The sequence below is a fragment of the Equus quagga genome, chromosome 14 (genome assembly GCF_021613505.1).
Source record: "Equus quagga isolate Etosha38 chromosome 14, UCLA_HA_Equagga_1.0, whole genome shotgun sequence".
Lineage (NCBI taxonomy): Eukaryota > Metazoa > Chordata > Mammalia > Perissodactyla > Equidae > Equus > Equus quagga.
Genome location: NC_060280.1, coordinates 91,677,227 through 91,695,802, shown reverse-complemented (window position 1 = coordinate 91,695,802; position 18,576 = coordinate 91,677,227). Strand labels below are relative to the sequence as shown.

Below are 18,576 nucleotides of genomic sequence, written 5' to 3'. Positions count from 1 at the left end.
AAATCTGGCTTCTTAGCTGTAGTTGAAGCCATGGAGGGGGACACACCCAGGGAGAGTGTGTCAAATGGGCACATCAAAGACCCAAAGGTAAATAGAGGAAGAAGAGCCCTGAGACTGGGTAGGGCTGGTCGGCAGGTCGGGCGAGGACCCGGAGGGCCTTGGAAAAGGCAGCTGGAGTAGGCAGTGCTGAATCCTTCCGAGAACTGAGGCACGGCGGGAACTTTACCCATCGTCCTTTATGTTTTGCAACATGGAGGTGCCTGGCGAGACGAGCAAGAGAGTTTTGGTTGAATGAACACTGTAGAAGCCAGATTTCAGTGGGGTGACATTTTTTTTACAGAGGTGTGCTGGAGCCAGCATGTAGCAGCTGGTGACAGGCAACTGTCAAATTTCCAGGAAATTTGGAACCAGTTGTTAAACACAGCCATTGTTTAAAAGTCGATTATATATGCACCCCAGTGTTCATCACAGCATTATTCACAATAGCTGAGATGAGGGAGCAACCCAAGTGCCCATCAAAGGATGATTGGATAAAGAAGATGTGGTATATATATATAATATATAATGGAATACTACTCAGCCATAAAAAAGACAAAATCATCCCATTTGCAACAACATGGAAGGACCTGGAGGGTATGATGTTAAGCGAAATAGGCCAGACAGAGAAAGACAAACATGGTGTGATTTCACTCATATGTGGAAGATAAACAAACACATGGACAAAGAGAACAGATTAGTGGTGACCAGAGGAGAAGGGGACCAGGGGTGGGGGAAAGGGGTAAAGGGGCATATATGTATGGTGATCGATGAAAACTAGACTATTGGTGGTGAACACAATGCAGTCTACACAAAACTGATGTGTAATAATGTACAGCTGGAATTACACAATGTTATAAACCAATATGCCCTCAATAAAATAATTTAAAAAAATTCCTTGTGTAAACTTCTAACCAAATGGATTCTATTAAAACGAAGGTAATAAATACTCAAAACTCATTCTTTTTTTTTTTTTTTTTTGAGGAAGGTTAGCCCTGAGCTAACATCTGCTGCCAATCCTCCTCTTTTTTGCTGAGGAAGACTGGCCCTGAGCTCACATCCGTGCCCATCTTCCTCTACTTTATACGTGGGACGCCTACCACAGCATGACTTGCCGAGCAGTGCCGTGTCCGCACCCGGGATCCAAACTGGCAAATCCCAGGCCGCTGAAGCGGAACCTGCAAACTTAACCTCTGTGCCACCAGGCCGGCGCCAATCAAAACTCATTCTTAATTATTTTGCTACATGTTACTATCTGTGCTGCTGAGGCTGTTTGGTTATATCGTATCTGCATGCTGGAAATACTACATTGTGTGTGCTGCTGGTTGCTTACCAATTCCGTGTTTAACGACCCCACCTGAGTAGCTTGAAATCAGCCGTCGTGGGATATTTACACTGCAGGAATTGGCAAACACTACAGATCAGGAGCTTTTCGGTTTGCTTGAAGGCCAGTTATTCAGCATTTAACCAGCACATAGTGAGAGCGAGCACAGACTCCTCTGAGTTCTCTTTGCTGGGAGTAGAAGGTGAAATGATGACAGCTGGGGGGACATCCGGGCAGGAGTGAGGCTGGCTGGTTTGTTTTTCCCATCTTTTTATTTTGAAACATTTCAAAGGTACCAAAACGTTGTAAGAATAGTATAATGCACACTCCTATTTCCTTCACCTAGCTTCATTTCACCCCGCTGGTTGTAACATTCTGTCTATTATATATACAAACAAATGTATACAAACGAAGTTACTTGTTTCATTAAAGCATTTGAAAGAGAGTTGCAGACAGCATGACACTTCCCCTTCAATACTTAAACTTGTATCTCCTAAGGGCATTCTCCTCAAGGCCACAAGGCTGTTGTTACCCCAAGACATTTATCGTTGATTAAATAATTCAAATTCAATCAAGTAAAACTTGATTTTCTTTCCCCAATTTGATCACTTTTTTTAAACAAATCTAGGATTCATCAAGTTTCATTTATTGCACTTGGTTGCCACCACTCTTTCAGCCTCCTTTAACTTAGAAAAGTCCCCTTGCTTGTTTTGCACTGGGGTGGGGGGAGGAGTGTGGGGGTGGCGAGGAGCCTTTAACAATTTTGAAGGCCTGTTGTCTTGTAAAAACAGCCCACATTCTAAAGTGGACCGATCGATTGGGCATGATTGGGTTCCAATTTGGCCAAGAGAATTCCACTGGGAATGGTGTGGACTTCCCACTCCATCCCAGGAGGAGGCCCGTGATGTAAGCTTCTGATGCCTGGTTTGACGGTGATGCTGAGCCTGCTGGCTTGGTTAAGGGTTGGGTTGTTTTTAACAGGAGAGGCAGGAGTGTATTTACACGCAGAGCTGCTGGGCATAAAGAGCTAGAGGGAGGAAGAAGTTGAAGAGATCCAAGGGGAGGAGAGACGGCGGTGCCTAAGGGAACCAGTGTCTGAGAAGATGGGTTCGCCTTGCACCTCTTTCCCTGGGAGGGACAGGGGAGGGTGGGAGCCGGTGGCTGGGAGGTCTGCTGCTGGCCCAGGATGACATCAGAGGGATGGCCATCAGTGCTTTGTTCCAGCCTGTGAGGAGCGGGGAAAGAGCCCCGCTCTGCATCTGCCACCCTGGTCCCCAGTGGGGAGGGCCAGGGTGTGAGGCTGGCGCGGGCAGAGGATGCTCTTCAGGCGGCCCCAGGCAATGACTTCTGGGTCTCTACCCCTCTCCCCAGTGTGTAAGCCCTTTGGGGATTGGACCCGCACGTCCTGATGCGTAGCGCAGTGCCTGACACACAGTAGATGTCAATGAATCTGTGTACTGACAAAATGAATGAAAGAAAGAGCTCCTGCAGGACGTTATGTGAATGTCCTAGAAGACAGAAGACTTTATTTATAGTGAAAGTTTCCAGGCTGGCAATGGGCTCCAAGTGGTTTTTACTGGGTGGGCGTGGGGTGGGGGGTCAGTGATATCAATACCAGCTAACATTTTGCTTGTTTTGTTTTTTTTGAGGAAGATTAGCCCTGAGCTAACATCTGCTGCCAATCCTCCTCTTTTTGCTGAGGAAGACTGGCCCTGAGCTCACATCTGTGCCCATCTTCCTCTACTTTGTATGTGGGACGCCTACCACAGCTTGCCAAGAGGTGCCATATCCGCACCTGGGATCCAAACCTGCGAACCCCAGGCCACCTAAGTGGAATGTGTGAACTTAACCACTGAGCCACCAGGCCGGCCCCCCAGCTAAGGTATAATAGCACTGACCAGATACCAGGCTCTGTGCTAAAAGCAGTCCGAGCATTTTCCCATTTAAGTCTTCCAACGGTCTTTTGTGAGTAGAGTCTTACTTTCCTATTTCTGCAGAACAAGTCACCACAAACTTAGCAGCTTAAATGAACACCTATTTAGCATCTCACAGTTCTGGAGGCCAGAAGTCTGGCTGGGTGCTCGCTTCGGCGACACATACACTGACATTGGAACAAGACAGAGAAGATTAGGACAGCCCCCTGCATAAAGATGACACGCAAATTTACAAAGCGTTCCGTAGTTTTATGACAATGGGCATATGATTGACAAAAGTGTACTGAACACTTAAAAATTGGTTAAGAGCTCCCCTCTGTCTTTCCAAGCTGGGAAGAGAGCCCTCACCAAGGACCGAATCTGCTGGCACCTTGGTCTTGGACCTCCCAGCCTCCAGAACTGTGAGAAACAGATGTCTGTGATTAAGCCACTCGGTCTATGGTGTTCTGTTAGCGCAGCCCAAACTGCCTAAGACAGTCGGTCCTACCCCATCAGTGGACCAAGCTGCGTGCCCAACGCTGCCCGGCGTGGTGGCAGGGTGCAGGGACCCCTCCACCACTGTTCGGTGAGTGTGCACTGGATGGGCTGGGCATTGTCCTTGGCAAGGCCAGGAGCAGCATACGGATGGAGACGCTCCAGGAGCCGCCCTCTGGAGAAGCATCCAGAAAGCTGGGAGTGAATCTGTGGTGCTCATCCAGGAAGGGCAAGATTTGGGGTTAGAATGATCACAAATTGGCCCAAAACATAATGGCTTGACAGAGAGCAGAGTGGGGGTTGCTGGGGATCCCAGCAGGGAGATATTGGTCAATGGGTGTAAAGTCTTAGATGGCAAGATAAACAAGTTCAAGGGCTCTGCCATGCAACACAACACCTCTAGTTAATAAGACTGTATTGTGTACTTGAAAAATTTGTAAAGAGGGTAGATCTCATGTTGGGTGTTCTTACCTCCGCCCAGAAACCCCCCCAAAATGAAGGCACACGAGGAAACCTTGGAAGTGATGGATGTGTTTATTACCTCGATTGTGGCGATGGTGCCGCGGGTGTATATGGATGTCCAAACTCGCCTGATTGTACCCATTCAATATGCGCAGGTTTTGTATATCAGTTATACCTTGTTAAAGCTGTTTTAAAAATGTAATGGCTTCAGGCAACAAATATGTACACTCTCACAGTTTCTGTGGCTCAGGAATCTGGGTGGGCCCCAGCTGGTCCTCTGGTCCCGGGTGTCCTACAAGTTTGTGGTCAAGCTGTGGGTGGGGCTGTAATCGTCTCGAGGCCCAGCTGGGGAGGTTCTGCTCCAAGACCACTCAGTGGCCGTTGGCAGCATTCAGTCCTTTCCGGGCTGTCGCATGAAGGGCCTCAGTTTCTTACAGTCCGCTGACTAGCGGCTCTCGTCAGTTTTTGCCATGCGTGCCTATGGCAGCTTCCAACATGGCAGCCAGCTTCTACCCGAGGGTGCAGGAGAGGACCAGCAAGACGGAAGGGGCAGTCTTTGGTAACCCGGTCTCGGCTGTGACATCCATCACATTTGTCATATTCTGTTAGTTAAAATGGACTAGGTCCTGCCCACACTCAAGGGGAGAGGCTCCGACGAGAGCATAAATATAGGAGGTGGGGGTTATGGTGACCACTTTAAAGGCTGCCCTGCCCCCCACCCACGTCCCTCGGGCAATCAGGGATAACTCAAGCTTTATCCGTTATAATTGCACCATAGCAGAACCTGGGACGTAGGCAGTTTCCATCTTTTTGTACTTAGAGATATCCTTCTTGAACTATGTAGTTAGCATTTTTTGTTCCTGTTCCTTGAAAACTGGAAGCAAAAAAGGCTCATATGAGCCATGACTAGTTATGTTGATGGCTTGTGCTCTTAACAGGATGTAATATGATGAGAAGGGCCCTTCTCCTCTGTGGGCCTGCTCCCCATCACCCCAGGCTGACCGGGAGAAAACCATCAGACAAAACCAACTGACAGAGAATTTATAAAATTCCCACCCAGGCCTCCTTAAAACTGTCAAGGTCATCAAAAATAAGGAAAGTCTGAGAAACCATCCCTGCCCAGAGGAGCCTAAGGACACATGACAGTGAAATGTTACATGGGCTCCTGGGGTAGAAAAAGGACACTAGAGGAAATTCAAGAAAATCTGAATAAAGCCTGGACTTTAGTGAATTATAATGTATCAGCATTGGTTCATTAATTGTAACAAATGTCCCATACTAATCAAGGTATTGCTAATAGGGGGAATGCTGTGGGGGACACGAGAATTCTCTGTATCATCTTTGCAATTTTTCTATAAATCTAAGTGTTCTAAAATAGAAAGCTAATTTTTAAGAAAACCTACTTGCTATTTGTACGGTGTAAACTTTGGTATACAAATCAATTATTTCATTAATCACAACATTCACATCCTCTGTGTCATTTTTTATGAATAGATGCATAAATTTAATATATTGATCTTCACTAAACAGTACTGTATTCTCAACATAGAATTGATTGAAAAACAATTAGTGACTCATTTTTTGTTTTTTTGAGGAAGATTAGCCCTGAGCTAACATCTGCTGCCAATCCTCCTCTTTTTGCTGAGGAAGACTGGCCCTGAGCTAACATCCATGCCCATCTTCCTCTCCTTTATATGTGGGACGCCTACCACAGCATGGCTTGTCAAGCGGTGCCATGTCCGCAGCTGGGATCCGAACCAGTGAACCCCGGGGCCACCAAGGCAGAATGTGTGCACTTAACTGCTGCGCCACCGGCCTGGCCCCAACTTCTTTCTTTTTTTTAATATAAAACTATTTTTTAGAGCAGTTTTAGGTTCATGGCAAAATTGAGTGAAAAGTACAGGGAGTTCCCATATACTATCCCCCCCCCCCCAGCATTCCTCACGATCAACATGGTGCCAGAGTGGGACATTTGTTACAACCGATGAACCTATGTGGACACGTCATTGTCACCTGAGTCCATAGCTGACATTGGGGTTCACTCTTATTTTATTCTTTTTTTTTTTTTAAAGATAGGCACCTGAGCTAACAACTGTTGCCAATCTTCTTTTTTTCCTGCTTTTTTCCTCCCCTAATCTCCCCAGTACATAGTTGTATATTTTTTAGTGGGACACTGTCTCAACCTGGTCTGCACCCAGGATCTGAACCGGTGAAACCCTGGGCCACCGCAGCGGAGCGCGCAAACTTAACCACTTGGCCTCGGGGCTGGCCCCAATATTCCTTTTTTTTTTTTTTTTTTTTAAGATACGCTTTTTGGGGGTGGGGTGGGGAGGAAGATTGGCCCTGAGCTGACATCTGGTGCCAATCTTCCTCCTTTCTTTTTTCCTCCCCAGAGCCCCAGTATATAGTTGTATATCCTAGTTGTAGGTCCTTTTAATTTTTCTAAGTGGCATGCCACCACAGCCTGGCTTGATGAGCCGTGTGTACGTCCACACCCAGGATCCGAACCAGCAAACCCCAGGCTGCCGAAGCAGAGTGCACGAACTTAACCACTAGGCAACCGGGCCAGCCCCTAGGGCTCACTCTTGGTGTTGTACATTCTAGGGTTTGGATGAGTGTATAATGACACGTGTTCATCATTACTGTATCATAGAGAGTATTTTCACTGCCCTGAAAATCCTCTGTGCCCCACCTGTTCCTCCCTCCCCCAGCCCCTGGCAGCCACTGATCTTTCACTGTCTCCGTCGTTCTGCCTTTTCCAGAATGTCATAGAATTGGAATCATCCAGGATGTGGCCTCTTCAGATCGGCTTCTTTCACTCAGTCATACACATTTAAGGTTCCTCCATGTCTTTTCATGGCTTGAGAGCTCATTTCTTTTTAGCGCTGACCAAAATCCCATTGCTTGGGTGTCCCACAGTCTGTCCGCTCACCTGCTGAAGGGCATCTTGGGTGCTTCCACGTTTTGGTGATTATGACTAAAGCTGCTAGAAACATCCATGTGCAGGTGTTCGTGTGGCTGTAAACTTCATCTGGATACGTACTGAGGAGCGCGATCCTGGACCGCTCATCTCTTTTTCTGACACTCAATTTACCAAAGGATGATATTCAATTCTCATTGCAATTACATTTCTGTCAATTTCTGCCATTCCTAACATAATGTTTTTCATTTTGTCTTTTTGTGAAGCATTTAGGTTTCGTAATGCCACATCTCCAATGTCATTGTAATGTTCACCCTTATATAACCTAGTTCATCTTTTTTGACCTAAATGATATTTATTCTAGTATTAAGATTGCCAACCAGATAATCTTCATAACAATAACAGCTGCGACTTATTGAGCTCTCACTGGGCCGGGCAGGATGCCAACTGTCCACAGACTGGCTTAGTTAGGCCCTTTTTGACTATAAAGAACTGGAATGAGGGAGACGGGCGTCTAACCAGCCCTTGTGGGCAGAAATGGACACTCCCTCCGGCCTCACGGAGACTAGACCAGGTCGTGGGCACATCCTTAGCAAGACTGCTGCCTCCGGCTGACTCTTCTTCCTGCTCCCTTTCTCCCGGGAACCCCCTTAACAGCCCTTATGGGCTGAATGGTGTCCCCAAGTCCATATGTTGAAGCACTAACCCCCCGCACCTCAGAATGTGACTGCCTTTGGAGATGCGCCTTGAAAGTGGTAATTAAGTTAAAATCAGGTCGTTAGGGTGGGCCCCTATGTGGTATGACCGGTGTCCTTATAAGAAGAGGAGATGAGGACACAGACACGCTCGGAGGAAAGCCCATGTGTGGACACAGGAAGGAGATGGCCGGCTACACACCAAGGAGAGAGGCCTCAGGAGACACCGACCCTGCCGACACCTCGATCGTGGATGTCCAGCCTCCGGAGCCATTATTGTGTAAGCGACCCAGTCTGTGGGACTTTGTGGGGGCAGCCCCTGCAGAGTCACACAGCAGACCCTCTGCCTCATCCCTCGGGCTTGGAGCCCCGGCCCACGCCCAGTTTCGGCTGCCCACAGGCCTCCGCCATCTGTCGGCCTTCTGTGTGGCTTCCTGCCCACTCCGCTGCCTCCTCTCCCTGGCTGACTCTCCTCCATCTCCTGTTCTCTCTCTCGAGGGATATTAATAGCTGCTGGCACCGGTGGCGCACCTCCTCTCTTCCAGACAGTGGGCTCGGCTCTGGGGAGCGGTGTCTTATTTAGCGCCATCCCACAAGCCTCTGGGGCGGATGCTATCATTAGCCCTCTCACACAGACAGGTGCCCAAAGCTTGTAGAGGGGAAGGAAGTTGCCCACAGCCATGCGACCAGTGCTGAAAAGAGAATCTGGCTGACCCGGCCAGGGCAGGACCTGTGTCCCGGCCACAGCACAGACCTCTGGCCTGTTGGCCATGTGTGGGCAGGGCCACCTGGCAGAAAGGCTGGGCATATGGCAGGCCTTGAATGTTTCTTAAAATCTGTGAAGCTGGGGGCCGGCCCAGTGGCTCAGCGGTTAAGTTCACACATTCTGATTTGGTGGCCCAGGGTTCGCTGGTTCAGATCCCAGGTGCGGACCTACACACCACTCATCAAGCCATGCTGTGGCAGGTGTCCCACATATAAAGTAGAGGAAGATGGGCATGAGTGTTAGCTCAGGGCCAGTCTTCCTCAGCAAAAAAAAAAAAAAAAAAAAGAGGAGGATTGGCAGCAAATGTTAGCTTTAGGCTAATCTTCCTCAAAAGATAAAAAATAAAAAAAAAATCTGTGAAGCTGGTGGTATTAGTCCCTATTTTCTGGGCAAGGAAGCAAAGGACTCCAGAAGCTAAGGAACTCAAATGCTATGACGGGCGAAATCGGAGGTGTTTTCCAGAAGCTGTAAGGGCAGCTAGACTCTTGGAAGCCTGCCTCAGGAAGGGATGACACAAGCCGGGGGTGCCGCCGGAATGTTTCAGGGCGAGGGAACGGCCTGTGGAAATGCTTGGGTGGGGACCAGACCTTGGGGGTCGCACAAGCCGGGAGCTGTTGGAGACCTTGAAACGGGGCGTGAGGGGTGTTGTTGAAGCCTTACAGACAATTCTGTTTTGCAGCAGTGAGGGGCCACTCTGGGCGTTAGGAGAGAGACCACAGCGTCCTGAACTAGGGGACTTGGCAGGTGGGCCCACTGGGAAGCCGGGGGGCCGAGTGGCCAGGACTCAGCGACTGCGTCATGTGGAAATCTGCTTGTCATGGGGCAGGGCGGCGGCACAGCCCATCCTTGAACCACCCGGCTTTCGGCCTCCAGGAGCACAGAGCAGTTGCCCACCGCGCAGGGCCCACAGCAGGTGGCGATCAGGAGGGGCTTCCAGCTTCTCTGCTGGTCCTCTGTCCCCCACTCCCTGGGGGCCTCCTTCTCCTAGCCAGTGGGACCCGCTCCCACTTTGGGACCTCATCTCTCTTCTCAAGCTTATTCGCGCTCATCGGAACCCAGGTGGGACCCGAGTGGAATAGTCAGTAAGCACCAATGCAGCCCCTCGAAGGAAATCAAGGCTTTGCAAGACCAGGCTGGGCCTCTCAGCAGTCAGCAGGGCTGACTTCGGGGGCCCTTGCAAACGTTTCCATTTCTTTTAAAATTAGATGGAAAAAACCCCATCATCCAGCTGGATTATATTCATCTTTACGCCAACGCAGTTGTACAATATCATTTTTAATTTGTTTTTCTTCAAAAGATGGGCCCTGAGCTAACCTCTGTTGCCAACCTTTTTTTTTTCTTCTTCTCCCCAAAGCCCCCCAGCACATAGCTGTATATTCTAGTTGTAGGTCCTTCTGGCTCTGCCATGTGGGACGCTGCTCAGCATGGCCTGACGAGCGGTGCTAGGTCCACATCCAGGATCTGAACCAGTGAAGCTGAAGCTGGTGGCATTAGTCCCCACTTTCTAGGCAAGGCAGCACAGGACTCCAGAAGCTAAGGAACTCAAATGCTATGACGGGCGAAATCGGAGGTGTTTTCCAGAAGCTGTAAGGGCAGCTAGACTCTTGAATGTTTGCTTCAGGAAGGGATGACACAAGCCGGGGGTGACGTTGGAATGTTTCAGTGCGTGGGGGTGACGCCGGAATGTTTCAGTGGAGGGAACGGGGCCGCCAGTGTGGGGCACAAACTTAACCACTCAGCCACGGGCCCGGCCCTCTAATTTTTTTTTTTTTTTTTTTGAGAAAGATCAGCCCTGAGCTAACTGCTGCCAATCCTCCTCTTTTTGCTGAGGAAGACTGGCCCTGAGCTAACATCCATGCCCATCTTCCTCCACTTTATATGTGGGACGCCTGCCACAGCATGGCTTGCCAAGCGGTGCCGTGTCCGCACCCGGGATCCAAACCGGTGAACCCTGGGCCGCCGAAGCAGAATGTGCGCACTTAACTGCTGTGCCACTGGGCCGGCTCTCTAATTTGTTTTTTATATGGAGGATGAGACCCATGAAGGCAAAGCCTGGGGCCCATGAAAGGCACAATGGGGTGTGTTTTTAGCTTATTTCTTGGGCCTTATCAAGCTAGGGTCCGTCTCTTCAGTCTTGGGTGCAATTATCAACCCCCTGTCTGTTACCATGAGCTTTTCAGAAAGGGAAGATGGGGCGGGGAGAAGAGAGAACAAACAGTGGGACGGAAGAGATGTCTGCACACCCACGTTCATAGCCGCGTGATTCACAATATCCGAAAGGTGGAAGCAACCCAAGTGTCCATCAACAGATGAATGGATAAACAAAATGTGGTCCATCCATACAACAGAATATTTATTCAGCCATAACAAAGAAGGAGATTCTGTTTTTTTGTTTTTGTCTTTGGTGAGGAAGACTGGCCCTGAGCTAACATCTGTGCCCATCTTCCTCTATTTTGTAAGTGGGATGCTGCCACAGCACGGCTTGACAAGTGGTGCGTGGGATCCGAACCCACAAACCCCAGGCTTCTGAAGCAAAGTGTGTGAACTTAACCACTATGCCATTGGGCCGGCCCCCGGAAGAGTGAAGTTCTGCAACATGGATGATCCTGAAAACATTTGCTAAGTGAAATAAGCCAACAGTTTCTGAAACGCATGGAGCCCCACACGCAGAGGGCCATTCCCCTCCCAGCGTGTGAGTGGGCTTCACACACAGATGTGACGGCCTCGCCCCCGCTGCTGAAAATACCTTATGATACACAGATCCACAGGTTTTCTTGAATGTGCACAGAGGACTCTGAAGGGACGCCCACAGGCAGCTCGAGGAAGGAGAGCTGGGTGGCTGGGAAACCTGAGACGGGGGGGTGTTTCATTCAAGGGTCTCTGCACCTTGTAGGTTTTGAACACGACTATTAAAAATAAACATGGCGGGGGCTATCCTTGTGGCTCAGCGGTTAAGTTCGCATGTTCTGCTTTGGCGGCCTGGGGATCGCCGGTTCGGATCCCGGGTACAGACATGGCACCACTCGGCACGCCATGCTGTGGTAGGCGTCCCACTTATAAAGTGGAGGAAGATGGGCACGGATGTGAGCTCAGGGCCAGTCTTCCTCAGCAAAAAGAGGAGGATTGGCCACAGATGTTAGCTCAGGGCTAATCTTCCTCAGACACACACAAAATGGTTAAAGTGACAAATTTTATGTCTTACCACAATAAAAAATTAATAAGTGTGATTATAATAATAAAAAAAAGACCCAGGGGCCAGATGGGCCCTATGACCCTGGGCAAAGCATTTCACCTCTGGGTGCCCCAGGCTGCAGACCTGTAAACTGGGCATACTAGGCCCCGGGTGTGGCTGGCCCAGCTGCGTTGTGCTCTGCATTTGGAGCAGGGTGACGGGAGCATCTTCTCGAGCTGCCCTGTCCCTGGGGGTGGGGAAGGGAAGCACGTTCCAAGGGGTTTTAAAACGTCGGTTTATTATTATTTGGTTATGATGAGGACAACAGATCAGGAGACCATGGCCATTGAAAAGACACTTTGTTACTCACAGATCCCAAGAAGTGGGGGCACACACACCAGGCAGGGCCACACGGGGAAGCACCAGGGTGGGTCAGGGGGCAGAGGGAGGGGGGAGGTGGGCAGGGGACTTTTCTGTGGTTTTCGTAGGAAGGAACAGGCGAGGCAGGGTAAGCAGGCTTGGGATGGGCTAGTCTGAACGATCCCAGTGGCTCTGGGGTGTGGACTCTGTCCCTGGTTGTCTGGCACCTGGCCCTGGGTGATCAGGGCATGGGAGGGCAGCCCTGAGTGTGAGAGTCCCATAAAGGAGTGCCTTGGGGTGTGGGCTCTGGATTGGTTGGTTTGCCCATGAAAGGCACACTTTTTGGCAAACCGCTGTCTCTAGAAATTAGCCAGTTCTGGGAGGGTCGCTCTGCCAGATCAGCAAGGTCCCCGGATGTCAAAGCATCAGGAGACAGACAATAAAGGACACGGCTAATACGCAAGGAAAAGGAGTGGTGTGGCCAAAGGGCAGAGACGGCAAGGCTGGAGCAGGACCGGGGGCTGGGAGTCACCCTCCCATCGGGAAACGGCCGATTCCAAGACACGGATGAAGTGGGAGGTTGCGTCCTCAATGCCAGGCCCCCTCTCTCCCTCCCACGCCCCCCACCTTTGAGCCTTCTCTGGAATGGAAGGGTGGAGGGCATTGTTAGGACCAAGCTTGGGGGCCTGGATGACCATACCAGCACTGCGGGAGCTCTGTCTTCCTTAGGCTTCTGGCACATTCAGCCACATCTGCCGATGGAGCCGCCCCAGGAGCCCTGCCCCCCTGCCCTCAGCTCCTCCCGTCCTGCTCTGCCAGTGGCTTCTCACTCCTCGTCCCTCCTCATGCCACGAAATCCCCGATGTCCCTTGACCGCATCCATCCAGACTCGGCCCGTCTGCTGTGCCTTCTCGTGGCTCCCCGTTCTTCACGGGCGTCGACCTCGCTGGCGGGTCTTCGCACGTTTGGTTGTTTCTCGTGTCTTTCCCACGAGGCCAGCGCCCCTCTAACGATCCGTCGTGAAGGGTCAAGCTTTCGTCTTTGCCTCTTTCAAAATTTCCAACCTGCTGTGGTTCCGCTGTGTGTGGCAGGGACGCAGCCGGGAGGACGCTGAGTGACTCTGATGACACCAAAATTGGTTTAGACCCTGGGCGAGGGGCCGCGTCCACTGAGTATGCCCTTGGATGTCGCGACAACGTCAAACTGCTTCACACCTTTCTAAACAGTTCTGCTCGAATCCCGCGCCTGCCTTGTGGGTCGAGCTTGACCAGTGTCGCGTGTGCTCAGTGAGGACAGGGACTGCCCTTTGGGCTCATCTTTGGACCCTCAGGACTCGCACACAGGAGGCTGCTGTGGGGGGAGTGGTGTTCCCCACAAATTACATGTTTGCAGTCCTGACCCGCAGCCCCTCAGAGTGGGACCTTCCTGGGAAGTAGGGTCATTGCAGATGTAATGAGTTAAGATGAGGTCACACTGGAGCAGGGTGGCCTCAAATCCAGTGTGACTGGTGTCCTTATAAAAAGGGGAATTGGACGCAGAGGCGCACAGGGAGAATGCCACGTGAAGATGAAGGCAGAGATCCATGGGAGGCTACGAGAAGCCAGGGACCGCCAATGATGGCCAGCAACCGCGAAAGGCTGGGGGACAGACATGGAACAGATTCTCCCTCACGCCCTCAGAAGGAGCCAACCCTGCAGGGACCTTCCTCCGGGACTTCCAGACTCCAGAGCTGCGAGATGAGAAATGTCCATTGTTTGAGCCACGCTAGCAACGAACACACGGATCTTCAGTTCATATCTGCTGGAAGTGTGCCAGCTGACCCATTGAAGTGCTGAGGGGGACACCCCTGTGGGCTGAGCACCCACGATCAGGTCAGCTGGTCTATCGCACGTGTCCAACTCTCGGCAGCTGAAAGTCCTAAGAGGATTTCTGTTTTTCAATTGAGGTGAAATTCACATAACAGAAAATTCACCATTTTCAAGTGAATGAATCAGTGGTATTTTGATTAATTTTTTTTTTTTGAGGAAGATTAGCCCTGAGCTAACATCTGCTGCCAATCCTCCTCTTTTTGCTGAGGAAGACTGGCTCTGAGCTAACATCCGTGCCCATTTTCCTCTACTTTATATGTGGGACGCCTCCCACAACATGGCTTGCCAAGCAGTGCCATGTCCGCACCTGGGATCCGAACCGGCGAACCTCGGTCCGCCGAAACGAAACGTGTGCACTTAACCACTGCGCCACCGGGCCAGCCCCTCAGTGGTATTTCGTGCATTCACATTGTTGTGTAACCACCACTTCTATCTAGTTCTAAAACATTTTCATCAACCCAAAAGGAGACCCTGGGCTCATTGATCAGTTGCACCCAGTCCTTCCCCTCCAGCCTCTGGCAACAACTTAACTTTCTGTGGATTTACCTGTTCTGGGCATTTCATATAAATCGAATCCTGCAACATGTGATGTTTTGTGTCTGGCTTCTTTCCTTTAACATATTTTCTAGGTTCCTCCGTGCATGTATCAGGACTCAGTTCCTTTTGATGGCTGAATAATATTCCATTGTATGGATACACCACAATCTGCTTACATTCATGTGTTAATGGACTGACTGCTCTAAAATGTTTCACGTGGTGAATATGTGTGGATTGAATAAAAGAATGGTTGGGGGGCCGGCCCCGTTGCTGAGTGGTTAAGTTCGTGCGCTCTGCTTCAGTGGTCCAGGGTTTCGCCGGTTCGGATCCTGGGCGTGGACATGGCATTGCTCAACAGGCCACACTGAGGTGGCGTCCCACATAGCACAACCAGAAGCACCTACAAGTAGAATATATAACTATGTACCAGGGGGCTTTGGGGAGAAGAAGGAAAAAAAAAGAAGATTGGCCACAGTTGCTAGATTAGGTGCCAACCTTTAACAAAAAAAAAGAGTGGTTGGAAGGGTAGAGACCAAGGCTGAGTGAACTGGGGGGCAGAGGCCCAGGCCCGGCTGCCCTCTGTCGGGGCCAGGAGTCCAGTGGGGAGTCTGGATCAGCCGTGGGAGCGTGGGAGTGGAGGGGCGTGGGGTCGGTGATGGGGGGTGCGATGGGGAAAGAAGCAACTTCATCCTGAGGGTGGGAGCATGTGGGAGAGTATGGGGCTGGGGTTGCTGGCGGGGAGTACCCAGGTGGCAGAGAAGACAGACAGACAGCCACCCAGAAACCCTCCGACGTGATGAGAGAGTGGATCCCAGCTGGGAGCAGACCCAGACACACCGTCCAAAGGGAACGGCTCCTTCTCTAGCCGAGGGAGCTGCGCTGGGCTGCGGGCTTCCTGCCTCCAGGGGCGCAGGGCCGGGGCTGACGGCGGCAGAGGTCCCCAGGTTGGGTTGGGACCCCAGAAGGGGCAGCACTCCACTGTGACACTTGGATCAGGTGAGGGTGGAGGCCAGAGTTCTGCCCTTGGAACCACATGCCACTGCCCTTGCTCCTCTTTGCACCCAGTACCGTCCGCCAGCAAACACACTGTGGACCGGATCCGTGCAGCTGTGTCAACACCAGCTGTGGGGAGCAGGTTTCTCCCCACCTGGGCACCGGGGGCGAGGGAGTCTTGGCTGCCCAGGGAGGCCTGCCGGCTGCATGCAGCAGGTGGTGCGAGATGCAGCCAAGGAGGGCAGTGTCTGGCCCCGGGGGCCGGCCTCATGGGCAAGTGACCCATGAAGACACACATGGCCCCATGCTCAGTCTCATGCTCTGCTGTTGCTGTCCTGAAATTTTTTTTTTGCTTGAGGAAGATTAGCTCTGAGCTAACATCTGTGCCAATCTTCCTCTATTTTGTACGCAGGATGCTGCCACAGCGTGGCTAAGTGGGGTGGGTTTGCACCCAGGATCTGAACCCACGAACCCCAGTCGCTGAAGCAGAGCACGTGTAACCTTAACCACTCGGCCACGGGCCCGGCCCTCTAATTTTTTTTTTTTTTGAGGAAGATTAGCCCTGAGCTAACATCTGCCGCCAATCCTCCTCTTTTCACTGAGGAAGACTGGCCCTGAGCTAACATCCGTGCCCATCTTCCTCTGCTTTATATGTGGGATGCCTGCCACAGCATGGCTTGCCAAGCGGTGCCACGTCCACACCCGGGATCTGAACTGGTGAACCCTGGGCTGCTGAAGCTGAACATGTGCACTTAACCACTGCGCCACTGGGCTGGCCCCCATTGTAATAATTTTTAAGTGCACAGTTCAGTGGCATTAAGCACATTCACATTGTTGTGCAACCATCCCCATCATCCATCTCCGGAGCTTTTTTATCGTCCCAAACTGAGACTCTGTCCCCATGAAACACTGACTCCCCACCCCTCCCCCAGCCCCTGGCACCACCATCTACTTCCTGTCTCTGTGGATGTGACTCCTCTGGGGACCTCCTGTGAGTGGGATCACACAGTGTTTGTCCTTCTGTGTCTGGCTCATGTCACTGAGCATCACGTCCTCAAGGTTCATCCACATTGTAGCAGGTGTCAGGATCTCCTTCCTTTTCAGGGCTGAATAATATTCCATTGTATGGCTATAATATATTTTGTTCATCTGAAGTTCTTAATAATTTTCGAACAAGGGGTCCCTCATTTGCATTCTGCACCGGCCCCCCAAAATTATGTAGCCCATCCTGCTGGCCAGTAAATCCAGCAGGAGAAATCCTCCTAGGCCATGTGACAGCGTGCTCTGTCTCCTCCTCTCTGAAACTCACTCCGGGGAACTCAGGGGCGGGCGTGGGGGGCAAACGACGAACCCCCCCATGCACTGCTCTGGGGAAGAACTCAAGACCCAACGACAAACCCTCTTATGGGTTGAATTGTGTCCCCTAAGAAAGAGGCGTTGGAGTCCTAGACCCCAGGACCTCAGAGTGTGGCCTGATTTGCAAATGGGGTCTTTACAGAGGTGATGGAGAGGAGGTCGTTAGGGTGGGCCCCAATCCAACAGGACCAGTGTCATAAAAAGGAGAAATGTGGACCCAGACAGACATGCACGGAGGGGAGACGGCCGCATGGCTGGATAGATGCACATACAAGCCAAGGAATGCCACCCCTTCCTCTGAGAGTCACACGGGGCGGGCACAGGGTCACTAGGGCTGTCAGCCTCAGAGCCCCCAGGGCCGTGTGAATCCATCTGCCTGCCTGCAGGATGCTGGGGGCGGCTAGGATGTCCTTGGCCTCCTCCTCCCTCTGTCCCCAGCCTCCACCATCCTCCCGACGTGCTGCCCACTGCTTCCAGGCTGATGCCTGGCTTTTTAAGGATCTAACCCGCGCCAGGCACGGAGAAATTTAAAGGGCCTGGAACGGCGGGAAGGAGAGAGAGGAGAGAAGGGGCGGGGGTCCACACACATCCTCTCTTTAAATTCAAAATGATTAAGATGGCATCTTCCTGAGGCAAAGGGTTTAAAAACAACCTGCTAAACACTGAAATTTTCTTTTTTTTCTTCGGTCACAAAAGCAGATGAATGGAATGTTTTAAGATGAAAAAAAATTACCAAAAAAAAAAAAAAAACAAACAAAAAAACCCAGGGGCCAGCCCCGGTGGCGTAGTGGTAAAGTTCACGTGCTCTGCTTTGGTGGCCCGGGGTTCACAGGTTCGGGTCCTGGGGGCAGACCTAGCATCGCTTATCAAGCCATGCTGTGGTGGCGTCCCACATATAAAGTAGAGGACGATTGGGACAGATGTTAGCTCAGGGCCAATCTTCCTCACCAAAAAAATAAATAAAAATCAGAAAGCCTATTTAAGGTCTATATCTTTCTTTTTCTGTGGGTCTGGGCCCTGGCTGCCTCCACAATCAATCAATCGTCTTCCTCCTATTTCATCTTCGCTATCCACGCAGTATTTTGATATCTCCATCTTGGATGTATCATTTTCTAAGATCCCCTTTATCTATTCACTTTTTATTTTCTCCTTGAAACGCCACACTGCGGTCCATTGCTCATCAGCCGCAGCCTCCTCTGTCAGAGGACGTACACCACCGCCAGATGCCCCACGAAAACCCTTTTAGTGGCCTTGTCCCTGCACAGGTCCTGGCCCAGCGCATGGGACCAATAAGACATGGTGGCCCAGGAGGTGGAATTTAAGCTGAGGAGACCATAAAGGGGGCAAAGCCACTCCCAGCACGGGGAACAGCACGGGCGAGGGCCCAGCATCCCAGACACACGGGCACCAGTCCCCCTTGCCTGCTGGCCTGACCTTGGCGTTGGAGGCCTCCACCGCCTTCCCCAGGCAAGCCTGCTGGGGAGACTAATGAACCTTCGAGAGACAGACACACCCCTGTCCCTTCCCCAGAGAGGCCTGTGTGCTCACCTACACCTGCTTTCAGAGCATCTGCCCTGAGATTCTCGTTCCAGCCTGTGTGGCTCTCCCAGGGGAGTCTGTGGCCCCAAGGCAGTGCTCCGGATCCCTGAGGGGTCCCCGTGTGAACTTTCTGGTTGTCA

At 51.2% G+C, this 18,576-nt stretch overlaps 1 non-coding gene across 1 annotated transcript; it reads left to right on the top strand.

Moving 5' to 3' along the window:
- Nucleotides 1–3,437: 3,437 nt before the first annotated feature.
- LOC124225919 (U6 spliceosomal RNA) lies at nucleotides 3,438–3,545 on the top strand. Its single transcript, XR_006885136.1, has one exon. It is a non-coding gene; the product is annotated as a U6 spliceosomal RNA (small nuclear RNA).
- Nucleotides 3,546–18,576: the final 15,031 nt, after the last annotated feature.